This window comes from Sander lucioperca, chromosome 8 (genome assembly GCF_008315115.2).
Source record: "Sander lucioperca isolate FBNREF2018 chromosome 8, SLUC_FBN_1.2, whole genome shotgun sequence".
NCBI classification, from domain to species: Eukaryota; Metazoa; Chordata; class Actinopteri; order Perciformes; family Percidae; genus Sander; species Sander lucioperca.
In genome coordinates, this window is record NC_050180.1 from 35362003 (window position 1) to 35369725 (window position 7723).

At 38.1% G+C, this 7723-nt stretch overlaps 1 long non-coding RNA gene across 1 annotated transcript; it reads right to left on the bottom strand.

Annotated features, from left to right (window-relative positions):
• Positions 1–2492: 2492 nt before the first annotated feature.
• Positions 2493–3743, bottom strand: LOC116063171. Its single transcript, XR_004108203.1, has 3 exons — positions 3666–3743; positions 3309–3401; positions 2493–2549 (listed from the first exon to the last, which is right to left on the bottom strand). It is a non-coding gene; the product is annotated as an uncharacterized LOC116063171 (long non-coding RNA).
• Positions 3744–7723: the final 3980 nt, after the last annotated feature.

A 7723-nucleotide genomic window follows, 5' to 3' on the forward strand; every position in this document is an offset into this window, starting at 1 on the left:
ACTGATTCACAAACATATACCTGGTGGTGGTTTTGACTCACATCTACCTCGCTGCACGCTGTCACCTCATGATTATAATTGTCGTTTGGTCTTGGCTGACCTTGGCATCTTTTACGTACGATGTCTTATAATTTTTACCGACATTGCTAGTGATTTGTTATATTTTGGCTATTGATCATATTTATGCATTTAGCAACTGCCTCACATCATCGTATTCAGATATTACTCATAATATCATGGTAAGTATGTAATGGTATGAGATGAATGCTGTCATATTCATCGTAATCTCCTATATGCTACATTTTCCTTGTAGGGATGAGCGAGTACAGCATTATCTGTATCTGTATCTGTTAACCATATGAATTATCTGTATCTATATCTGTACTCGGACCGGGCGGGGCCTAACCCGGAAGTGGGCGGGATTTAACCCGGAAGTGGGTCGGGTTGTCTTGAAATGGGTGGGGCTTTAACCGGTATGTTATTTTAAGCATGCAATTGATATGGGTTGATCAGAAATTGTTATATTTATTGCTGATTAGGTCATCAATGGTTTTGATCACAATAACAAACAAACTATATACAGAACAAGTTTTGCAACAATGAATACAACACATGCGGTTGCAATTATGAAGTAAAATGTAATGAACAAGAGTTTTCATACTCAACATAAATAAAATTTCTTTTTTGAACTTTTAATTTTTTTATGATCAGTGTGATTTTTTTTTTTTCTCACTCTGACAGTAGCTTCTGTAGCAGTAATGACAGACATTATCAGCCCCTAAAAACCCTTTAACATTTTTTATTCCGTAGTAGTGGTCTTGAAGCAAGAATAAAAACACGGGATTGTCAGACTTTGGGTAATCTGTTTCAAAATGGGAGATAGCACGATCCTCGGAGGCCATCTGTTTGATCGCTCAGACCCGCGAGTCTCTAGCCTGCTCATCAGCTTGTCTATCGGTGAGATTAGGATTGACAAGCAGAGCCAGGTTGATGGCAAAGCATAGTTTATTGTTGCGGTTGTGTACTATATACAAATGTTTTCTTTTCTTTTTAATGATTTCACTGTCCGTAGTTTTTTTTTAATTTGCGCTTAACACCTCCGCCTCGTGGGTTTCGCACCACTTGAATAACTCATTCTAGATTGGACTCGTCGTCAATATTTCGGTTAGATTGTATCAACCGTTCCAGTAACCCTTCAAAAACGGTCTGAAAGTCGACATCCCTCTCACTGACTCGAATGATATCGTGTTCTTGCGCATTTTCAGCTATTATTTCGACCTGTACGATGTCATTAGGTCTAACCTCTGGTCTCACCCAGGTGAAAAAAAAATCTATTAAAAATATACTTTAATAAAGTGTACCAAGTATATTTTCTACATTTTGTACTTTTTTCGTCAAATCCAAGTATAGTTAAGTGTATTCAATTATGTATTAACTTCAACTTAACATATATTTGACTACACTTCAAGTGTAAATAGTATGCTAAAATGGAACAACTTTTTTCAAACTTCAAGTGCACTAAAATACACTAATGAAAGATTCTAGATTCATAAGCAATTAAGCACACTTACAGTACAATTGCATTATATCGCCATTCTAATGGAAATACACTTAAAAAGGCATTGCAGCTCAACTTATAGTTGTGTTTAAGTACATTTTGTATATATTATCATACTTGTTACTATAAACTATGTTAATTTAGTATGCCTCTGTAATATTTCCAGCGATCTACAAATGCACTTCCTAACTATATTTAGTGCTTTTAAAGTGTCCCACTATGACAATAATGTATTTGAAGTGAAGTTCAATAACAACCTAAACATCATAGACACATACTTTCAGTGCAATGTTATTATAGTGTTAGCAAGAAATGAATTGTGTTTGAAGTATACTTCATCTGTACTTTTATCCCCATTTTGTTACTTACTTTTTTACTTTTTATACTTAAGCATAAATGTTGCTATTATACTACAAGTATATTATATTACAATTAATTTCAAGTGCATTACAACAACAGATTACAAATTGCATTTCAGAAAAGGATCTTTATTACTCCCACAAAAGTAACACACAAAATATCCAACTCATTTGAATTAAATGTAATCAAAGCCTGTCTGTCATGGAATATTGCGCAAAAATCAGTTCAGATACCATAGGACACATGTATATATACCCCAAGCCATATACAATACAAAAGTCCAACATTACAAACTGGGGCAAACAAATCTGGAGCAGTAGTAAAGCCATTTCGAACCCCGTTTTACGCTTCCAGCTCACTTCTACCCAGTTTGAGCATTACCTGCTGAGTAAAGTTGAAAGTGTTTTTCATGCACATGGGGTAGTCCAGGTGCAGGGCATAGATCAACCCGAAATGGCTGTGTGTGAAACAAAAGGACACAAAAGGCCTGAGGCAGGTTGGCCAGTTCATCCATTACCACAAACCCTTCCAAGATGATCCCTACACTGAATGGGTTGAGCTGGGTATTTTCTCAGCCCAGGCAGAGAATTCCCACTGGAGTTTAACTGTACGAGTCCTTGTCAGTTACATCCTAATGTGAAAGAAACGTAGTGACAAGGAGAAAACATAAACATGCCAGTTAGACAATGGTGTTTTGTACACCAAAAAGAGCCTGTGACTGTTTATAATGAAAAGTGTTGTACAATATAAACTGCACTTATAGTATACTAAAGGATGATACCAGTTTAGATTTTTTTTTTTTTTTAATCAAATGCCATATTTGGATCTGTACAGTATATTGCATCACTTTGTCCCAAATATGGAGTTTACCCACTTCCAGTCACAGTCGTGCTGAAAAGATGTAGAAAACTGCTCCCAGAAACTTTGTTGCTATGCAACAATTTTGTGAATCATATGACTCAGTACATTTCACCTTAATTGCTTTTTGTAAACTTTACTGTCACTGGTTGAAACTAACATTAAGTTAGTTGATTAATTGAGCAACCAGAATCTAACATTTGCACTCAGAACTCCCATTTCAGTTAAAGAACCGAGAACATTTTCACAACTTCCAACTGGTGACAGTAAAGTAAAAAAACAAAGTGGGCAATGTAAAAGGATTCATACAACTTTAGTTATGGTGAGCAATTTTCTAAATCTTTTCAATAGAACTGGGACTGAAAGTGGGTAAGCTATCTTTGTTTGGCAATAGAGACTTAACGGAGGCCCTTAAGGAGACACTGATTGCTGATCAAATCATTCTGAAAATTAGTAGCACTGTTCATTAATGGCTTAAAATGAGACAAATGAGCATGCACCTGCAACATTTACAAAAAAATGATTAACTTACAGAGCATGTCTTGAAGAAGGCAGAAGAATCATCCGCCAAGATGACAGGCAGTCCCCGAAGACATAGGCACCTGATGTGTGTTGGCTCAGTGGTCTGGAAGATAATGGACACAAGAGTAAAACACATCTTGCTAAGGATAATCACATGTATTTATCAAATAAATTCCAGAAATTCCCCACAATGTTTATGTACAAGAGGACAAAAGGGGAGGAAAATGGAGAGGACAGAAAAGAAGGGAGGGGAGATTTGATGGGAAGAAAAGGATAGAGCAGAGAAGAAACAAAAGACATAAAAAGAAAAGCGATGAACAGAGAGAGGAAAGAGAGGTAGTAAACTAATGTAGCTAGTCAAACCTACCTTTGTCTGACGTAAAGCTCAGCCAAAAGCTCGCTGGGCAGGCCTTTCTTTTTTCCTAAAGGAGGTCCATCAGCCTTGGAGAGAAATGGTCAAGTTCATCAAAGAAATTCTCTTGCAGACTTTTCCCCACCACTCTGGCGAACTCGTAACAAACCTGAAACAAAATATAACAAAAACGAACCTTTGAGAGGAGGCATAGCTATATAAATCAGTGATTGATAGCTCACTGCGTAGAGCTGCGGACTCGGGTGTTAGCTATTATTCTATACTAATAAAATAATTACTGAAACAGTTGAACTGGTTATGAACTGGTTAAAACGACGGTTTAGGCAATTTAGCTGACATTAGCTAAGCCAGCAAACAGGTGGCTAACGTTGATGTCCGCCGAACTTGTTAAAACAACGTTTTTGACTAACGTTACTCACAAAAAGCCCCTCCAGTGAGAAAAGTAATTTAGCTAGCTAAATTAATGTCCATTGACGTCAAAACTGATTAACTTCGAATCCTCACAAACAGCCCCCCCCCCACCCCAACTGAAAAAAACTTTTAAACTGTAGCTAGCTAACGTTAGCAGGTGAAAAAAGGGTGCCGACCTAGTTAAAAAATAGATTCCCACTACTCACCAACATCCCCTTGAATCCACACACAAACACGGAAACATGAAGTTGTCTGACTCCTCAGCAGCTAGCGATAGCTAAACAATGGACAACGGGAGGGCGAGATCGTTACTTACCGTTACTTACCGTCTCTGGCGAGTGTTAACAGCAACTGGTCTGTCCGGGGGGCGGCGGCAAAGTGACAGCTTCTCAGCCAAAAGCGGATTGCGGCAAAGTAACGGCTTTCACGTTCCCATCGTGCATTGCATTAAACAGTGGAGCGTTGTCACAGTGGCTCATGAGTAGGCCTACAGTTAGTAGCATAGACTGTGGTTAGTAGCTAGTAGTTGGTGTTTTTAGACATACGGAAACAACAAAAAAATGTGATTTCTCAGAAATTAAATTGAAATTTATGGAAACAACAGCCCTAACATAACCATACTTTTAGTAATATCATTTATTTATCCACACACCTGTGCGTTTGTGTTAAATAAAAAATAACTTACTACTTAGCCTAATATCGCTGTTGTTACGTAAAACTCTAATGGGAAAAATAGCCTACTTTCAGATCTTGCGGCTTCATAGCAACTTATGTAGCCTAGGTAAAGAGATGGTCAGAATTGCCACTCTAAGTATGTCAAATTTAATACACTTCTATACAAAAATAAACCTCTATACAATTTAAAATACATTAACAACAAAGTACACTTTCAAAAAGTACATTTAAAAAATAATTTGATTACTGCTAAATTAGTATACTTACTTTTTGGACTCTGAAGTTGAACTTAATTACATCTATTTTGAAGTATACTTTTAAAAAGTACATATTAAATACTCTTTAAATAAAGCACAACAAGTAGAAGCATACTTGTTTTATACTTCATGTACTTTATTCATATTTCTAATACACTAAAGTATACTACTTTTTTACCTGGGCACTCTCTCTGCTAAGCTGGTAAAATTCCCTGAAACCTCTTGATAGAATCGGGCTAGATCGGGCACATTTCCGAGGGGTGGCACGACAAAGTTTTGACGGAATTCTAAATTGCCAAAGCGATCGCGTCTTCTCAACAAAATGTCCTCTTTCAACGCCGCTTCTATAGGACTAAAGTAATTTTCAGAGTCAGGCTGACTCTCTGGTGACGGTGATGGCTCAGTGTTTGCGATATTTAAAGGAGGGACAGGTTCTGTGTTTGAAGTATTTAGTGCATGTATAGCGTAAAGTAGTTGAAAGTCAAGAGAATCATGCTGACTCTCTGGTGGTAATGGTGACTCGGAGTCTGCAATATTTAAAGGAGGGGCAGGTTCTGTGTTTGAAGTATTTAGCTCATGTATAGCGTCAAGTAGCTCGGGTGGTATGAATCGTACTCGCTCACCATTTAATTCATCGAAAGCCTGAAGTAATTGGAACGGTATTATACATGACTGCTCAGGATCCATTTTGCGTGTGATTTAAAAAAAAAAAAAAGTTATGATAAATATTAAAAGAAATTAAAATATTAAAAAAAGAAATGCCACACTTAACACCTTACAACTTTTACATTTGAAGAATTGTTTGCACAATGGCCAACAGCTTTTGGACGATCTCCAAACTGTTTTCACCATCTCTTGCCTGTCTCACTCTCGGGCCTCTTTGAACACCCCTTCGTACTGCATCTGCCATAAAACCAGAGAAAATACATCTTTAAATAAATATATTTAATTATAGATACAGTAATAATAATAAAATATATAAATAACATTACCTCTGAGGGGTTCAGTCCTCTCCCTGGCACGTCTAACTCGAGGGGCTCGATGAATGTACCTCCGTACCGGTTCTTTCATAAAACAGAGAAAATACATATATTTAATTATATATAAATGAATAATAAAATAAATATATAAATAACAAATTACCTCTGAATCGTACAGGAGGCTGCGAAGTCCTGACTCCGTTCTCGGGGGGGTGCAGTTTCTATAATAACATTTTATAACGTTAGTTTAAAAAAGTGTTCTCTCTACTCTATCTCTCTTCCCCTCCCCTGCTCTTTCACACACACACACACACACACACACACACACACACACACACACACACACACACACACACAGTCCCACTCCCACCCACCCACACACACACTTACACACACACTCACACTCGCACACACACACACACACACACACACACACACACACACACAATTGTCTCTCTGCCCATCACCCGACCAGAAGGGCCTTCTCTCTCTCTCTCTCTCTCTCTCTCTCTCTCTCTCTCTGTCCCTCTGCCCTTTCCATAAAAATAAGAAAACCAGCATCTGCAGTAAGGGGTATAATATAAAATAACATAACATAACATAAAATAACTTACCCGCACCTTCCTCTAACACTTGCTCAGGAGTCGAAACCGTCTGCGGTTTGAGTTTGCACAGGGCCCGGTAATTCTGCTGCTTCTAGCTGTCCCGGCTGTCTTTCGACGGGTTCAAGGACTGAAGGAATAATTTCCTCTGCATTATCATCAGATACATTCAGAATCTCACCATCTTCTCCTTCTTCTTCTTCTTCTTCTTCTTCTTCAGTTTCTATAAAAACATTCAATAACATTAGTTGAAAAAAGTGTTAAACTAAGTATATCTCTCTCTCTCTCTCTCTCTCTCTCTCAGTCTCACTGTCTCTCTATCACTCTACCCCTCTTGTTCACACCCACCCACTGCCCCACCCATACCCACACACACACACACACACACACACACACACACACACACACACACACACACCCATACCCACACCCCTGTCTCTCCCTCAATCTCACTCTGTGTTTTAAAGCATTAATAAGTTAAAAAACACAAAAACATAGCATAATGTTAAAAGAAAAAAAATATTTCGCTTACCTATTTGCAGGGGCATCATGGGCTGAACAGTGCGGGGAATTCCGACCCTTTCCAGCAGAGGTTGCAGTGGTTGTCTGAATTCTGTCTCAATCGTCACAATAGGTGTGATAATTGGATGTATAATTGGCCAGGCGTTGGTCCGTGGTGCTGTTTCCCCCCCAATAATTTCCGCAATTTCAAGATCCCCAGAAAAGACGGCAGGATTTTGGTAATATGCTCTGGCGGTGTCATCGATCATGTCTTGGGTGAGAGAAGAGGTAAAATAGATCCAGTTATTTTATTAGTGTTGTAAATAAAGCATTAATTGATAAACCTTACCTACCTACCATAGTCAGCATCTGTTATTACAATGTCTCTGAAGTCATCATTGCCCTCTGTTAGGAAGAACAGACATAATGGTTGAAAAAGAACATTTTCAAAACACTTCAAGTGTTAAGTGTAATTACATAATAATAAGCAATAATAATAATAATAATATAGAACTCGCCTGAAAAGTAGTGTGACGGCATCATTCTGGCTCCAGGCTAAAAGTCCTTCTGTGACTGAAATGGCTGCAGGTTCACATTGTGGCAGACCCTTGACTGAGACGTATGTT